We start from the raw sequence: 18,770 nt of genomic DNA on the forward strand, positions 1-18,770 counted from the left end.
GGCATCCCTATGATTCAGATATTGGAACATTTAAAGTTGTTCCAGAGGTTCCTAAGCCTCTCCTTGTGTTTTTGAATTCTTGTTTCTTCATTCTGTTCCAGTTGTATGCTTATTTCTTCCTTTTGTTATAAATTGTTGATTTGAGTCCCAGTTTCCTTTCCTTCACTGTTGGGTTCCCTGTACATTTTCCTTTATTTTACTTTGTGTAGCCTTCATTTCTCCTTTCATTTTGAGACTAAGCTCCACCAATTCTGTGAGCATCCTGATTACCAGTGTTTTGAACTCTGCATCAGACAGGTTGTCTATTTCCTTGTCGCTTAGTTCTTTTTCTGGAGTTTTGATCCATTCTTTCATTTGGGCCATATTTCTTTGTCTCAGTGCACCTGTTATGTTGTAAGGGGGCTGAGGCTTAGGTATTCACCAGGGTGAAATAGCCCTCTTTGTGCATTGTGTCTGTGGGGGAGGGGTCAGAGAGGGAACAATGCCACTCACTCTGCTCTAGCCCCACTTTCCAACAACTCTCCTGTGAGACTGGGAGTTTCTCCTGCCTTCACAACACCCACAGTGCTGGCAAGGTTGTGGAGAAAAGGGAACACTAGTACACTGTTGGTAGGAATGCAAACTGGTGCAGCCACTGTGGAAAATAGTATGGAATTTCCTCAAAAAACTAAAGATGGAACTGCCTTTCAGTTCAGTGATCCCCCTGCTGGGATTTTACCCTAAGAATCCTGAATCGCCAATTCAAAAGAACCCATGCACCCCAATGTTCATAGCAGCACAATTTACAATAGCAAAGTACTGAAAACAGCCTAAGTACCAATCAGTAAATGAGTGGATCAAAAAACTGTGGTACATTTCTTAATGGAATACTATGCAGCAGAAGGAAAGAAGGAACTCCTGTCCTTTGCGACAGTATGGATGGAACTGCAGAGCATTATACCAAGTGAAATAAGCCAGGTGGTGAAAGACAAATACCATATGATCTCACCTATAAGTGGAATCTAATCAACAAAACAAACAAATGAACAGAATAGAACCAGAGACATTGAAATAAAAAACTGACAGTGACCAAGGTGGGGGTCCATAATGGAGGAAAGAAGGGGAAAGGGCAAGCAAAGTAATAATTAGAGGACTCATGGGCATGGACAATGATGGAGGGATAAACTGTGGGAGTGGGGGGCAGGGTAGGGGTGAGAACAGGGAAAATGATGGGACAACTGTAACTGAACAATAATAAAAAAACCCTAAAAAACAAGAAAGTACATGGAATATTATCCAGGATAGATCATATGTTGGGCTATAAAACAATGGCTTTTAAAAAAGTTGACACCAAAAACAAAGGCAACAAAAGCAAAAAATAAAAAGTGGGACTATATGAAACTAAAAAGCTTCTGCACAGCAAAGGAAACAATCAACAAAATGAAAAGTCAGCCTATGGAACTAGAGAAAATAGTTGCAAACCATGTATCTGATAAGAGGTTAAAATCTACACTATATAAGGAACTCATACAAGTCAATAGCAAAATAAATAAACCCAATTTTAAAAATGGGCAGCTGACCTGAATAGACATCTTTCTTTCTTTTTTTTTAGATTTCATTTATTTTGTTTTTTAGGGAGGGAAGGGAGGGAGAAAGAGAAAGAGCGAGAGACATCAATGTGCGGTTGCTGGGGGTCATGGCCTGCAACCCAGGCATGTACTCTGACTGGGAATTAAACCTGCAACACTTTGGTTTGCAGCCCATGCTGAATCCACTGAGCTATGCCAGCCATGGCTGAATAGACATCTTTCCAAAGAAGTTATCTACATGACCAGTAGGTATATGGAAAAGTGTTCAACATCACAATCATTAGGAAATACAAATCAAAACCACAATGAGATATCACTTCTCACCTGTCAGGATGGCTAGTGTCTAAAAGGCAAGCAATAACAAGTGTTGGAGACAGTTTGGGAATAAAAGGAACCTTTCAGCATTGTTGGTGGGAATGTAAACCAGTGTAGCTATTGTTGAAAATAGCATGGTGGTTCCTTAAGAAATTAAAGCTAGAACTACCATAAGATCCAGCAAGTGCACTTCTGGATATATATCCAAAGGAAACAGACATCTCTGAGATCTTTTTTGAAATCACATAGATATCTGGATTCCTATGTTCATTGCAACATTATTTAAAATAGTCCAGATATGACAACAATCTAAGTGTCCATCAATAGATAAATGGATAAAAATTGTGGTGTATATATAATAGATTATTATTCAGCCTTTAAAAAGAAGAAAATCCAGCCTTGACTGTTGGGGACCACTTTGCATGGTATCAGAAACCGTAGCCCCACACAAGCAAGGCCTTGTCTGTAAGTCTCGACCTGAACACTGGGAATGCAGGTGGCAGGCATGACCCAGTACTAACACCAAGGGTTCCTGTGGGAAATCAGGCCTGAAGACTACACTGTTTTCTTTGAAACTTTCTTTCTTTTTATAGCCCTGTTGGTATAAACCAGATGTTTAAGTTCAAAGCATAAGGAAGTGAACTCCTAGTCTCATGAACCATGCCTTAACAATTTCTCTGGCTTCAGCATATCTAAGAGACCCTGACTTGAGGCAGATCTCTGTGTTTCCTCAATTGTTGTCTACAGATAATATCTGTTTTCTATAACTACAGCCTTTGGACATTGATTGTTGATGAGGTTTGCATGCATACTGTATACCCCTGTGCATACCAATCCCAATAAAAGCCATTTTGGAGAAGAGCTCGGGGCATTCTCCACTAGAGGGAATCACCACCCTCCTTTCTGCTGGAACAACAGATTGTGTCCAGGATGATTCATTCTCATCTGTGGCAGCCAGGAGAACTACTCAGAATGGGGCATCCCACATCTGGCGCCCAATGTGGGGTCTTCAATTTAGGATCTGCACTGGTGGAGAGGCTTCAAGTCACCTCCAGTTATGCCGCCAGTGTGTCTGAGATAAGAGGAAGGGGGATTTCTTCCAGGGCCACCTCTCTTGCAGCTGTTTTGCTTTCAGTTCATCTTCTTTCCTCCCTCTGCCTCTAGGTATATTAGGAAGTCACCCTCAGCTCAATAGCTAACAGTCATGACTTAAATGAGTGCTCCAATCCCTTAAATGAGGACTCCGAAGAAAAGAGGCACTTCTCCCTCCGGCCTGAGTTCACAGGTGTCCCTACATGAGTGGGAGCCTTGCAGAGGTGCCTGTGGTCAATCCCTAGGATGTGCAGGGCCTCACAGGGAACTCCAATCACTGTAATACAACTTTCAGCTCATCCAGAGAAGTGCGATATAAGCATTGGTCACCCAGCACTCTAAGCCCTCCTGTTGACAGGAGAGACCTGGTTCTTCTTGCTGACGCATGTAAAGAATTACATATCAGCAAATCTAGTAGTATGTAATCCGTTTATTAGTGGCTCGCTTCCATGGAAGAGAACAGTACTGGGTAGAGTAGAGGGTGAAAGGCAAAGTTTCAGAGCAAAACAGGGTGAGAAAAATAAGAGAGGCTGAAGACCAGGGTGGCAAGCCCCTGGGCAGCCTGAGGCCAGGTGGCCAGAGGCCCTGTGGCCTGAGAGCCAAGAGCCCCCTGAGCCCCTGAGAGAGAGAGAGCGAGTCCTTTGTTCTCAGGACTTATATAGTTGGTGGGATAGGAGGGAAAAAGTTACATATAGATTAATGGGTAAATGTGGCACCAGCTTTCCTGGGGGAATGTGACTACCCAAACTTAGGGATGAATGGGGGTCTGTCCACCCAAATTGTTATCTTGCTCCAGACTCCATTTGGTCATCCTGTTGTAAAACAAATACGTGACAGGAGGCAGTTAATTAAATTTTGGGGCAATTTCCAAAGGTATTTATGGGCTCTTTCTGTAAGCATCAGGGACTCCCTTGTAAGACAGATAGTGACCAGAGGTAGGCAATTAACCAAACTTGAATTATGGGCTCTTTCTTGCTAATATAGTATTTCTTGTGATACACTGATCTGGCGATATTATCAGACCTGACTTAGGACTGCTGACTTAGCATGTGAGACTTGTCTCCTTCCTCCTCCCTGCCTCGGTTTACTATTTATTCTACCTGATTGGTAAAAGGTGTTTCCTGGCAACCAGGGTGATAAACGCTGGCCAGTGACAGTATTGCAGTCTCAGAGTTCTTCCTATGCTGTCTCCTGCTTCACTCCCAGCTGTTCTAAGACAACTGGGAGGGAAACTGAGGCATGTAAGAGAGGCAGGGATGACGAAATGGTGACACCCTTGGGAGCCATCCTTACAATCAGCGCACTTCAACTCACTACATCCATCTCATTCCCCAGCAATTAGTTGGAAGCTTACAGAACTAGATAAGTGGAGTGAAGCGAGGGAAGACAAAACCGAAAGTAAAACTATCCCAGCCGCCAATATGGGCTCAGGACTTTCCAAGGAGCAAGAGATATATTTTTGACCGCTTCAGCAGCTTCTTAAGGCTGCAGGATGTCAGGTTAAGGAACAGAATTTAATTAACTTATTACAGACAGTAAAGAGCTACTGTCCATGGTTCCCAGATAAAGGCTCTTTAGATTTAGAAGTATGGGAAAAAGTGGGGCAAAAACTGAAGTGGTATCAGGAAAATGGGACCCTTAGAGAACATCAGACTTTATTAACCTGGAGCCTAATTAGAATGGCTCTAGCCCCTATTTATACTAGAAAATCATAATCAGAAAAGTGTAGACACAAGAGAAGGGAACTATAGGATGTCAGTGGGCATGGTTACCAAAGTGAATAATAAAAACCCACCACTGCAAAAGGAGGAGAATGGCTTCTTTTCTAGCCCTCCTTCAGCTCCACCATGGGACAACTCACTGGAGCTGGAGGATCTGCTTTCTCCCCCTCCTCCTCCTCTATTAGATCCATCACCAACCCTTAGCCAGACTACTACTGCCATGCAACAATGTCTCTGAAAGGCTATGAAAGCTGGAGACTGGAAAGCTGTCTGCTTTCCCTGTTGTCACTAAACAGTGCAGGCAGCCAACGAATGAACCTTTGCCTTTTGAAAGGTACAAAGACTTAAAAAAGGGTATTAAAGACAAGGGCTTCAGTTTCTCTACACTATGGGGCTTATGTCAGACATCACTGAAGGATATCAGATGGTCCCTTGTGATTGTGTAACCAGAAAAGACACCAGCATTTGGGCTGCCTGTCACTACCAAATCCAATGAGCAATGACAGTGATTGAATCTTTTATGGGTGCTTTATTCAGATGGCCGGCGATCCGAGAAGATGGTGGGTCCATACCCTAACAAACCATCTTCCCCTTTCTTTCCTGGCCAGATCTTTTTATAAAGTGGATGGAGAAGGACAAACAATGTGCGGTGAGGGCTTTGAGATTCAGCAGCTCCAACATTCCTGTCCTGGGCTGTTAGCTGTCTTCAAGGGCGAGGGGTAGTCACCTGCTTCTTTCTGATGTGGATGTCTCCAGGAGGTAATCTCTAGCCAGTGCCCCAGGAGGTCGGCTGCTTTTCCCAGGCACCAGGATGGGCCTTATCCATAGTTTCTAAAATGAAAGCTTAACATACACATTACCTGCTAGATTTATGGCTGTTTACCTTAAGCTAAAATTTTTCAAGTCTTGAGTCCCCTATCAATTGGATTGCCCTAGCTCAGACTGTCTTTACGCCTGCCCAATTTACTATATGGCATTAAGAATATAGTGATCGCTGCCGCTGCCAAGTGGCTGAGAAGAACAGCAGCAGAAACCCAGTTTGACTTAATGTGTTTCTTGGAACTGATCAGTATGAATCTGCTGAAGAACAGGCGAGAATGGACCTTCAAGTTTTCTCCCAATGCTCCCAGGATGCTTTCCGTGCCCTAAAGATGGTTCTGGAAGCTAATGCTCAGGGGCCGGTCTCCTTCATTAATATTTGGCAAGGAGTTATGGAGGCTTATGTAGATTTTGTTCACAGACTACAAGAGGCAATACAAAAATAGGTTGAGAGGCAGGAAGCTGCCGAGACCCTTTTATTACAATTGGCTTATAAAAATGTGAATAATGACTGTAAGGCTGTACTCAATCCTCTCAGACTAATCACCACTAATGTTAGTAAATTTATCAAGGCTTGCCAAAATGTTGGCATGGGGCAATATCAAGCCATGTTGCTAGTGTCTGCGATAAAGGGGGAAGTTAAATGTTTTAATTGTCGTAGACCAGGACACATCCATCAGGAGTGCTGAAATACACAACAGAATAACCCAAAAAACCCCACCCAGTAAAGACTGCCCACGATGTGGCAAAAGCAAATATTGGGCCTGTCAATGTAGATCCAGATATGAAAAAAATGGCAAACCGCTTCCACCTCAGGGAAATGGGCAGAGGGGCGGAACTCCGGTGTCCCGAGTTCCAACAGTTTTCCAAGCAGCAGGAACCAGTTGTTTTGGACTCAGGAACGTGCTGTCATGGATCTCTGTGTCGCCACAAGGGGGAGTGCAGGATTGGACTTGGTCACTATCTAAGAACTCACCTTAAAATAACAGGATAACATCCTCATAGCTCCTGCAGGGGTCTGGGGACCATTTCCTGAGGGCACTGTTGGATTGATTTTAGGAAGATCTACCAGTACCACTAAAGGGATTTTAGTTCAGCCCAGAGTAATTCATTCTGATTATCAGAGAGAAATCAAAATTATGATCAGAGCCTTTGATATCATGTCATTCCTGCCTAAACTCGTATTGCTCAACTTCTTCTTCCCTATACAGTGCCAAACACTCAAAATATTAAGAGAAGGGAAGGGGTCTTTGGTAGTACTAATAACCAATCTGTCTTTTGGGCTGCCTCCATTAAATTAAATAAATCTCTTTTAGAAGTAACAATCAAAGACAGAACCTTCCATGGCCTACTAGGTATGGGTGCAGATGTCTCTGTAATTTCTAGCTAATATTGGCCTCCAGATTGGCCACTAACAGAGGCCAACATATCCATAACTAGCACAGGAGGCATTTCTCAGGCATGCAGAAGTGTCTGGCCCCACAGGTGCTATGGCACTGACAGACAGGAAGGACAAATTCAGCCCTATGTCCTTCCAGCCTCACTTAATATTTGGGAAAGAGGTCTTCTTACTCAGTGGGGAATGGAAATCATCCTCTCACCTTTTCGCTAATGGCCACTGTTCAGATATTTCTTCTACCCCTCACGTGGCTGTCAGATATGCCTGTGTGGGGCAATCAGTGGCCACTAAAAGGGGAGAGGTTAGAAAAAATCCATGAATAAGTAAAACAACAATTAGAAGCAGGACATATTGAACCATCTAGCAGTCTGTGGAATACTCTGATTTGTGTAGTTCCTAAAAAATCAGGGAAATGGAGACTTATACATGATCTTAGGAAAATCAATGAGATACTTCAACCAATGGGCACTCTCCAACCTGGAATCCCAAATCCAGCCTGCCTACTTGAGAATTGGCTAGTCCTAGTCATTGACTTAAAAGATTGCTTTTTTACAATTCCTCTGGCTGAAAAGGACAGAGAGCAGTTTGCTTTCTCTGTCCCAGTTCTTAACAACTCTCAACCATTACAGAGATTCCACTGGAAAGTTCTGCCTCAAGGTATGTTAAATAACCCAACTGTCTGCCAGCATTTAGTCCACCAAACCTTAGGGCCTGTCTGGGAAAGTTTCTCTAATTCTATAGTATATCATCATATGGAAGATATTCTATTTGCTGCCCTGTCTTGTGAGATACTAGCTAAGACCTATGCATCCCTAAAAGAAGCCTTATCTCATGCAGGTTTAGTTATAACCCCTGAAAAAGTCCAACAATCTGAGCTTTGGAAATACCAGGGACATATTCTTTTTCACTAGACAATTCAGCCTCAAACACTCAAAATCAATCCACCAGAATCCCCAACCCTTAATAACTTCCAGCAGCTATTGGGTGTTATGAACTGGATTTGACCTAGCCTAGGAATTACCACCCATCAGCTTATTCATTTATTCAATACCTTAAAAAGCTAAATTCCCCCAGAACTTTATCCCTCCAGGCTCTCTAAGAACTGGACCTTGTCAATCAACATATCAATAAAAGACATCTCACAAGAGTTAACCACCAATTTCCCATCAGGCTATTCTGCTTCCCAACTTTAGATACCCCCATGAGATTAACTGGTCAACTCTTACTTCAGTTAGGCATGATAGAATGGTTATTTTTCTCTCATCAACCTCAACATACTATTACCACTTTCATTACAGTTCTATACCAGCTTATTATTAAAGGACATGAGAGAACACAACAACTTTTCGGCCATGATCCAGCTATCATTCATGTCCTGCTTACCCAAATCTATTTACAACAGTTGTCCAGTCAGTCTCCAGAATTTCAGTGTGCTATCACAGATTTTGTTGGCAAAATAGAAATTAGCCTTCCCTTGGACATATTTTTACAAAACATCCCAATTGTTAATATTCATTTGAAAGAAAAAATTAGTAAGACCCTTATCCCCAAAGCAAAGACTGTTTTCATTGATGGCTCAGGAAAAACAGGGAAAGCAGCTGTCACCTGGCAAGAAAATAAGGAGTGGAAACACTATATTTCTTATGGTCCTATTTCCACTCAACAAGGTGAGCTCTCAGAAGCTATTATGGCTCTCCAATAGTGGCCCCACGAGCCCTTGAATTTAGTTTGTGACTCTGGTTATACTGTGTATACTCTTCTTCATATAAACCAGGCTCTCCTTAAGGGGTCCATTGACCCTTCCTCCACTCAGCCTGTTTTTAACCTTGCAAACTTTGCTAGATGAAAGGGAACATATTCTGTTTGTGACACATATGTGTTCACACATACAGGCTTCCCTGGTCCTATGTCTGAAGGCAGTGCCTAAGCTGATGCTCAAGTAAGCATAGTAGATACCTTTCAAAAGGCTGTTGCCTCCCATCAATTTTTTCATCAAAATAGTCATGAACTTTGCAAAGAGTTCAAACTCCCACATTCTCAAGCCAAACAAATTATTAAAGAATATCCAGAATGTCAGGCCTTAGGTAAGGCATTGCCCTGTATTGGAATTAATCTCAGAGGCCTAGAGCCACAAATAATCTGGCAAACTGATGTCACCTATTACCCTCTTTTGGCAAGTTTAAACTTATTCATGTCTCTATTGATACTTTCTCTGGAGTATCACACGCTTCTGCCCTTATGGGCAAATCAGCTAAGAACATCCAGGCCCATTGGCTTGAGGCTTTTAGCCATCTAGGCCATCCACAACAAATTAAAACTGATAACAGACCAGGGTACAGATCCTGATCTACTCAAGAGTTCCTACAAAGATGGGGAATTCAACACAAAACAGATATCCCTTATAATCTCCACAGGCCAAGCAATTGCTGAATGTGCCCATCATACTTTTAAAACTCTTCTTAACAAACAAAAAAGAGGGAGCCGGGGAACCTCTCCCAGAAATCTGATAATGCTGGTCATGTATACTTACAATTTTCTTAACTGCAATAATTCTCTTAACACACTACTAGAGAAACATTTCAGTCAACAAAAGGTAGATAATAAGGGGCCCCCTCCCTTAGTGTTGTATAGCGGTCCTTTGGGAGAAGGGAAATGGGAGGGGCCGGTTGAATTGTTAACATGGGAAAGATGGTATACTTGTGTTTCAGTCCCTACAAATCCTTTGTGGCCACCCACCAAAAGAGTGAAACCCTACCATGGGAGACTGATCCCACCAACACTTGTAAATAACTCAGGCTAAGAGGATCCAGTGTCTTGAGGACTTGACCAACCAGCTGTCCCAGATGGCCATGACTGAGTGCTGACATCGCATCCAGACGCATCACCAGAATTGGGGGAAACAGGCCACAGGGACCACTCCACCACCTGAACCCAAGCAAATAATGTGGGGAGACTTAAGAACCCTTAATAGCAGGGCAGAAAAGGTCATGAAGGATATAGGGGTACAAGACACTCCTAAAAATCAATTTCTAGCCTATTGGTCAGTAGTGTCCTCTAATTCCATCAAAACTATGTTGATACTTGTCCCGTTAGCTTGTTTTGGAGGCTTAGGCCTTGCTGCTGAGACTCAGCATATTTACTGGAGCATATTGTTCTGCTCCATATCCTTGATCCACCCATTTTAAGCTCTGTACCTGGTGGAATTCAGAACCTCCTTTATCTAGCAACGATACTAAATGGACAGGAAGCATCTGGCTCCCACTAGATGGACAGAAGAAAAACAACATTGGTTATCTGTCCCTACGAATACTGTCTATGTGTCAGAACATTTGCCTGCTTGTTTTTCCACACTATCTGACACTCTGTGTTTACCTATAACTTTTAAATGGTATGCATATGCCATTGACAGTAAGGAATCTCAAGTTAATGTCTCCCTAATAGGAGCCATAGGCTTTAAAACAGAAAAGGATGGGGTTAATAATAACTCCCTGGATGTACCCCATTGTAAAATTAAGACAAAAACTACTGAGCCTGTTATTTGGTCATTGTGTAGAGATCAACAGCCCTCACTTATTGATCCCTAATACCCCATTAAACAGATGAAAACTAAAGTACCATGTGGAAAATGTATGCTAGTGTGGGTTCTACAATTGTCCCTGCCAAACCTAATACTATATAGAGTAGTATGGGGTGGTATGATGGGGAAACAGGGGTTCCTATTATACGAGTCATGTCCTCAATCACACTAGCCCTTGGCATACTAACACTTGGAAAATGGGACCCCCCTTTCATAGAATGCCTTCTAGGATGCCTTCAATATAAAAAAGAGATGAGTTCCAGAAGGCTTATTGTATTTTAGAGAATGTTACTAATTCCTGGGTTACTGTATATACTTCTCACCCTTATCTTTTCCTAGCCATCCTGGGGATGCCTCATCTGACCTATGATAATAATATGATGCATATGTTGTATATTCTCTATACTTCCCCTGACTCTATCTATGCTAGCTGTCTTACAGATGCTAATGTTACTCAACTCAATCTCACCATGGTTTTTGTAGTTTGCAGACAGACAAAAATATGGCTACCAGTTAATGTTACCCATGAATGGGAGGATCCAGGGGGCCTAGCCACCCTCAACCATGCTCTCTCCCAAGTAAGAGTGCAGTGATTCCTAGGAACTCTCATCACTTGTATTGTTTCTGCTATCATTATAGCCGCCTCTGCTGCAGCGGCTGCCACTGCTCTGGCTGAGTCCATACAAATTGCTCATGCTGTTGACACTGTCCTCACCAACAGAACTCAAGAAATGATCCAACACACATGTATTGACCAGGAGATCCTTGTCAGATTCTCAGCTGTAGAGTCTGCAGTAATATGGCTGGGAGAACGGCAGGATGTTTGTCACTTGCCAACAATTCACATGTGATCTAGGCTTCTCTAAGTTGTGTGTTACCCCCCTGAAGTGGAACTCCAGTCAGCACTCATGGGAGGAGAGTCAACATCACTTGCAAGGGGACTTTTCCTCCAATTTCAAGGGACAAATTGATCAACTCCAGCTTGAGCTACATCAACAACTTCAGGACATTAAATGGCTCACTGAACAGGAGGTCTTTCAGACCCTGCATGACAGTGGCTCAATGTACAAGACCATTCTGCGTGGTGTGGGCCCAGCTCCCAGTGGAAAGCAAGGTCTAATGCACAGGACCCACGTCCATGGATAGGTTCTCCCATGGGGAATCAGGCCTGCATTGTACCTAGACTGCTATGAGACTTGCTTTTGCTAAAACTCCCTCACCCTGAATTGAGGCAACAAACATTTACTGCAAAGTAACTTCCTAAAATCCATGCTAAACCTTCCAAGGATCAGTATAACCAGTTCAACCACTTTTCCCTTTGCATTTCTGTGCATTCCCTTCTTCTGTGATGTGATTAGTGACATCCTCTCCTTTGTTTTCTGTAACAGGTAACCACCTAAAGCAAACCTGTGCATAGTAAATGAGGACCATCATGTAATGTGCCCAGAAAAGAAATAAAGACTTGTCCAGGCATGGGCCAAGGCTTTTTTATCCTCTTGAGAGAAAAGCCATGCTGTCCCTTTTCCTCCACAGGACTCAATAGTCCATGTGAATTTCTCGTATCTCATCCACAAGGTGGCACACCCTACAAGCTGGGGTCCACATCAGCTCAATCCAAAAACTTGGTTTGAGGGCCTAAATTTACATGTCTGGGTCATGGGAGCTATGGGATGCCTCCTGATTGGTGTAGTCTTTTGTGTCTTCATATGTATTTACATATTGTTTTCCAAAGATCATATATGTGAAAAGCAAGTAGCAGGCTTCATCGGGCTTCCCACCATGTCCACTATAACAAACAAAAAAAAGGGGAGATGTTGGGGACCACTTTGTGTAGTATTGGAAACTGTAGCTCCACACAAGCAAGGCCTTGCCTGTAAGTCTCGACTTGAACACTGGGCATTCAGGTGGCAGGCATGACCTGATACTAATACCAAGGGTTCCCGTGGGAAATCAGGCTTGAAGACTACATTGTATCCTTTGAAACTTGCTTGCTTTTTATAGCCCTGTTGGTATAAACCAGATGTTTAAGTTCAAAGCATAAGGGAGTGAACTTCTAATTTCATGAACTGTGCCTTAGCAATCCTCTGGCTTCAGCATATCTAAGAGACCCTGACTTGAGGCAGATCTCTGTGTTTCCTCAATTGTTGTCTACAGATAATAACTGTTTTTTATAACTACAGCCTTTGGACATTGATTGTTGATGAGGTTTGCATGCATACTGTATACCCCTGTGCATACCAATCCCAATAAAAGCCATTTTGGAGAAGAGCTCGGGGCATTCTCCACTAGAGGGAATCACCACCCCCTTTTCCTCTGGAACAACAGATTTTTCTCAGGATGACTCGTTCTCATCCACGGTGTCCGGGAGAGCTCTGAGAGACAAAGAATCCCACACTTGACCAGTGTGGCTCAGTTGGTTGGGCATTGTCTGGCAAAGAGAGAGGTCACTGGTTCCATTCCCAGTCATGTCTGGGTTGCAGGTTTGGGCCCTGGTTGGGACGTGTAGGAGAGGCATCCAATCAATATTTGTCTCCCTCTCTTTCTCCCTTCTTCTCTCTCTAAAAATAAATAAATAAAATCTTTAAAAAGAAAAAGAGAAGGAAATCCTGCCCTTTGCAAAGTGAAATAAGCCAGACACACTACAGAAAGACAAATATTGCATGGTATCACTTATATGTGGAATCTGTAAAAAAAATAAAAAGTTGTATTCAAAGAATTAGAGAGCAGAATGGTGGTTGCTAGGGGATGAAGGGTGTGGGAAATGAGGAGAGATTGGTTAGAGGACACAAACTTCCAGTTATAAGATGAGTAAGTTTTGAGGATCTAATGTCTAGTGTGGTGACTATAGTTAATCACATTGCATTGTATACTTGAATTTTCTAAAAGAATAGATCTTAAGTGGTCTCAGAAAAAAATTTAAATAAGTAACTGAGGTGATGGATGTGGTAATTAATTTCATTGTGGGAATCCATTCACAATATTTTGACTATCAAAACATCACACTGTATACTTTAAATAAACTACCTTTTGGGTCAGTTGTACCTCAGCAAAACTGAGGGGAGAGGAAAATATAAATTTCAAATAGAGTGTATAGATATGGTGATCCCTGATCAACACATTAGTTGTGTTGTCCAATCTTCATGAGAGACAAAATATGATATATCCTGATTTCAAAATGTATTACAAAGCTACATTAATCAGGAAAATATTATGGGTGAAAAAGGGTGTTTGATAAAAATTAACCTCACAGAGGGATCTGATCAAAAGTTACTAACTGGGTAAGATGTAGGCCTATAACTTCTTTAGTGAAAGGTTTTAAGCCAGCCCTATCCATTGTCCGTCCTTCCATCCTTTCATCCTTCCTTGCTTCCTTCTTTCCTTTCTTCCTTCCTTCCTTTCTTCCTTCCTTTGTGATACTAGAGGTCTGGCTTTTTATTTCATTTGTGTTTTCCATAACTTGTAGTTCAGAGCTGGAATCACAACTGGTATACATTCTGGTTTACTGATTAACAGTCATATTCCAAAGTGATAACTCTGATTTATAAGACCAAAAAAAAGCAATTATATGATGGATTAATTGTAATTAGCATAGTTTACCTTACTTTTAAAAAAACATCCACTACATTTATTTTATTTATAAGAAAAAGTGGCTTTTGTCACAATTTCCATTGTGACTTTTATTTTCACTTTAAGACAGGCCTGATATTTGAAACAATACCACTTTTTAAATAATTATCAAGTCAGAAACTGCCAGCATGTAGACATTTTAGTAATGAACTTGAGCTTATTAAGAATCTATTGCAAGACTTCATAAAATATTTATCTTTAAATGGACTATCTACACTAAATTTATTTGTGCATCTAAATTAACATACCTTTGACATACCAGAAGTAATACTCCTGTAGGGGATATTAAATCTCAGTGGAGCACATAATCTTGTTAACTATCTTATAATTCACTCCTTACTTTGCTCTTTCCAACCTTTCTTACATCCCCTCCTTAATTTCAAATGCATAAAAAAGCTGCAAAACTGTTTTTTCTTTAAAAAAAATTACATATTGATTTTAGAGAGGGAGAGAAACATAGGTTTGTTATGCCACTTATTTATGCATTCATTGGTTGATATTTTAAAAATTTATTTTAAAGAGAGAGAAGGAAGAGAGAGAGGGAGATTTGTTGTTTCACTATTTATGCATTCATTGGTTGATTCTTGTATGTACCCTGACCAGAGTTTGAACCTGCAACCTTGGTGTACTGGGACAATGCTGTAAACAATTGAGCTACCCAGCCAGGGAAAAAACTGTTATTCTTTTGCAGGGGTGTCCAACCCATGGCCCATGGGCTGCCTGCAGCCCAGGATGGTTATGAATTCAGGCCAACACAAAATCATAAAAATACTTAAAACATTATGAGATTGTTTTCTGAGTATGTGTCACAGTGTATTTAATGTGTGACCCAAGACAGCTCTTCTTCTAGTGTGTCCCAGAGACACCAAAAGTTTGGACACCCATGCTGTATTATTTGAGATCTTGCTCCCTGGTATATGTCATCAGTTTGGCTTAAGTAAACTACTATAAAATCTGTCTGTAGGTTCAGATATGTTTTTGTGTTGCCAGTGTGGTGCTGGCATAAGAAATGGTATCTATTAGTGGAATAGAATTGAGAGTGCAGAAATGAACACATAGATACATGGCCTGTTGATTTTGATAAGGCTGACAGCCTGTTTAATGGGGGAAAAAATAGTCTATTCAACAGATAGTTCTGAAACAACTGGATTTTCACATGCAAAAAAATGGACACCAGTTTTAAAAATGAACAATAGATTTATGATGGAGGATACTGGCCAGCAGTATCCATCCTGCTGCGGATGTTTGTTGAAACATGAGAAAAACGTACAGAGACAACCAAGTCCTGTGGGGAAGTAGGGACAAAACAGCCACTAATCTCTAGTGGAGAGTGCCCCATTTTCCCACCCAAGCAGGTTTTTATTAATAATACAGACACAGTTTGTGGATTAACAGTCTGGCAGGGAAGATCAAAAGGAATAGGTAATTTTCAAAGGATCTGACAGAACTCCTGCTGGGATTCTGGGCAAAGTTTGGGGTTTTATCACTACAGGACCTAAAAGGGTAGTCTCATTTCCTGTCTGTGCCTTTATATACTAATTCGATAGCATCCTCCAGGAAGCAGATATCACAGGGTCTTACATATTCTATGTCCCAGGCCTGTTAACCCAGTGGGTCCACCTACTCTGGTCTGGGCTGCACTGCCCCTATTATTTCCATAGGCCTGAGTCAACAGAGGAGACAAAAACAGCCAGGAGACTTGGAATTCTCACAACTTAGAACAAGGACTCAGGCTTTGACAAAGCCGAGGGGGCAGGGGTTGATGTCCATCACCTCTTCATTTCCACAGCCCTGAGTCTCTTCCCTGAGGCCTCCTCGTGATCATGCCTGTCTTAGAGATTCCCCCCATGGGAAATATTACTTGTCATTGGCTAACTGATCAAGCATAGGAGGCCAGGCACAGAACAGGCAGCGTTCATGCCAGGGAAATAAGTTTTGTCTCCTTAGTGGCTCCTGGTTCAGAGGTCTCTCACTCAGCCCAAGTCACGGGGTGTTACAGTTTCCTGAGACCAAGCAGGGTGGACTCCAACAGATTTAAATATATATTTATCCAAAATATACAAATGGCCAACAAACACATGAAGAGATGATCCAACATTAGTCATTAGAGAAAGGCAAATAAAAATCAGAATGAGATTCTTCAGATTCATTAGGATGGTCATCATGATGATAGTAATAAAAAGAAAGTGAGTTAGTAAAAATCATAACCCTCATACATTCCTGGTGGGAATGTAAAATGGTACACCCACTGTGGAAAGCAGTTTAGCAGTTCCTCTAAAAGATAAACATAAAATTATTATATAACCAGCAATTTCACTCCTAGGTATACACCCAAAAGAACTGAAAATAGGAACTCAAATATCTGTTCGTTGGTGTCCACTGAATTATTCACAATAGCCAAAAGGTTGAAATGATCCAGTGTTAATCAACAGATGAATGACTAAAGAATATGTGGTATATACATACACAATGGAATATTATTTGGCTATAAAAAAAGAAATGAAGTACTGACACATGCTACAATATGGGTGAACTTTTTAAATGCCATGCTAAGTGAAGTAAACCAGACACAAAAGAACAGATATTGTGTAATTGCACTTATATGAAATATCTAGTGTGGGAGTCCAGAATAAGTCACCCCAAGACGTGCCTCAGTAGTATGCAGATTACTTTGAGCTAAAGGCAACTTTAGCCACAGGCTCAGGAAAAACTTCTTTGTCTCCTCATCCCTAACTAACTAGAAGAATTTGAATTAGGGGCCTTGTCCATAATAAGCTATTATCAGAGATGATTCCTTTTGACCTAGCTATAGGGCAGGGAAAACTTTAATTTATTATTATCCTGTAATGACTCTTTGAAGTCCCCAAAGTTCTTTATTACCTCATCCCTAACTTGGCATGTCTTATATACCTCAATCACCCTTTCTGTTGCTGAACCTCTGGTTCATGTGAGGTCTCTGACTTTCTCATGTATGTATGTGTTAAATTTGGTTGTGTTCTCTTGCTAATTTCTCATGTCTATTTGATAATTAGATGAGCCAGAAGAACCTTGAGAATAGAGGAAAATTTGTTCCTGGTCCACGCAAAATAGGCAAATTTATAGAGACTGAAAATAAACTAGCAGATATCAATATAAGGTACTGGGGTTAAGGGAAAATGGGAAGCTATTCTTTAATGGCAACAGAATTTGCCTTGGGTAAAAATGTTTTAGAAACAGGTAGTGGTGATGGTTACACAACATTGTGACTCTTATTCTACCACAATAAAAATGTATTATTAAAAGACAATTTTTTCTTTCTTTTTTCTTTTTTCTTAAATTCCCAGAAGTACTGAAATACCAGGTTGATGTGTGGAGCAAGCTACTATTCCATTTCCCTGTTCTAAAAATCCATTTAATATATTGTCCTTGGAGAGAGAACACATCAGATATTAAATTAATAAGAACATATACTACACTTGATCTTAGCCAAAAAAACCAGGGAGCCATAAACATAATTTTTAAATAGAGTTTTTTTTTTGTTTTTATAAGTCACAGATGAAAAAGAAAACAGCTTTGTAAAATCAATAACGCAGTAACATTTTAAAATTTTAGGTTTTTAAAAAAACACTTTGTATTTTTTAAAAAAATACATTCTGTGTGGCATGGGCTCAGCTCCCACTCAGAGATGCACAGGACCCGCACCCATGGATAGGTTCTCCCATGGGGAATCAGGCCTGCAATATGCTTAGGCCACTTTGAGTCTTGCTCTTGCTAAAAACTCTCTCACTTTGAATTGAGGACATTTACTGCAAAGTAACTTTCTAAAATTCATGCTAAACCTTCCAAGGATGAGTGTAACTGGTTCAACCACTTTTGCCTTTTCATTTGCAAATATCCCTCTTCTGTGATGTGATTAGTGGCATTGGCTCCTTTGTTTTCTGTAAAAGGTAACCACCTAAAGTGAACCTGTGCATAGTAAACGAGGACCATCATGTAAGATGTGGAGAGATAGAAAAAAAGGCCTGTCACAGCAAGGGCCAAGGCTTTTGCTCCCCTTGAGAAAAGCCATGCTGTCCCTTTTCCTCCACCAGACTTGGTAGTTTATGTGAATGTCTCATTTCATCCATAATGACGCGGACACTGCAGGCTGGTGTCTGCATCACTTTTCCAACAAGGATTTATCATTAGTTAAGCCATGATTCAGGATCCCTGGGTGGATTGTACCCAGGTCCCCCTTCATCTCCTTGGGAGAAGGATGGAGGACTGAGGAGAGGTCGGTGGAGCCAATTCAGATCTTCTCAGAAAAACTGTGCCTTCTGCCAGGTAGTTGTCCCTGATTGACAACCAGAACATTGGCAGCAGAGGGACTTGTATACCATTCTGACATGGAGACATCACCCCCTTTATCGGTCATTGCCTTCTCACAGAGGTAGAAGTCCACATAGTTCTGCCAGTAGTTCCTGGTCTGGTTCTGGTGGTTTTTTTTTTTTTAATAATTTTTAAAAATATTTTATTTATTTATTTTTAGAGAGGGGAGGGAGGGAGAGAGAGAGAGAGAGAGAGAGAGAGAGAGAGAGAGAGAGAGAGAGAGAGAAACATCAATGTGCGGTTGCTGGGGGCTGTGGCCTGCAACCCAGGCATGTGACCTGACTGGGAATTGAACCTGTGACACT

At 41.4% G+C, this 18,770-nt stretch overlaps 1 pseudogene; it reads right to left on the reverse strand.

Moving 5' to 3' along the window:
• Positions 1–17,429: 17,429 nt before the first annotated feature.
• Positions 17,430–17,604, reverse strand: LOC123818968 (annotated as a pseudogene).
• Between the last annotated feature and the right edge of the window lie 1,166 nt (positions 17,605–18,770).

This window comes from Phyllostomus hastatus, unplaced genomic scaffold, assembly GCF_019186645.2.
Source record: "Phyllostomus hastatus isolate PE091 unplaced genomic scaffold, TTU_PhHast_1.1 phas_contig_29, whole genome shotgun sequence".
Taxonomy (NCBI): Eukaryota; Metazoa; Chordata; class Mammalia; order Chiroptera; family Phyllostomidae; genus Phyllostomus; species Phyllostomus hastatus.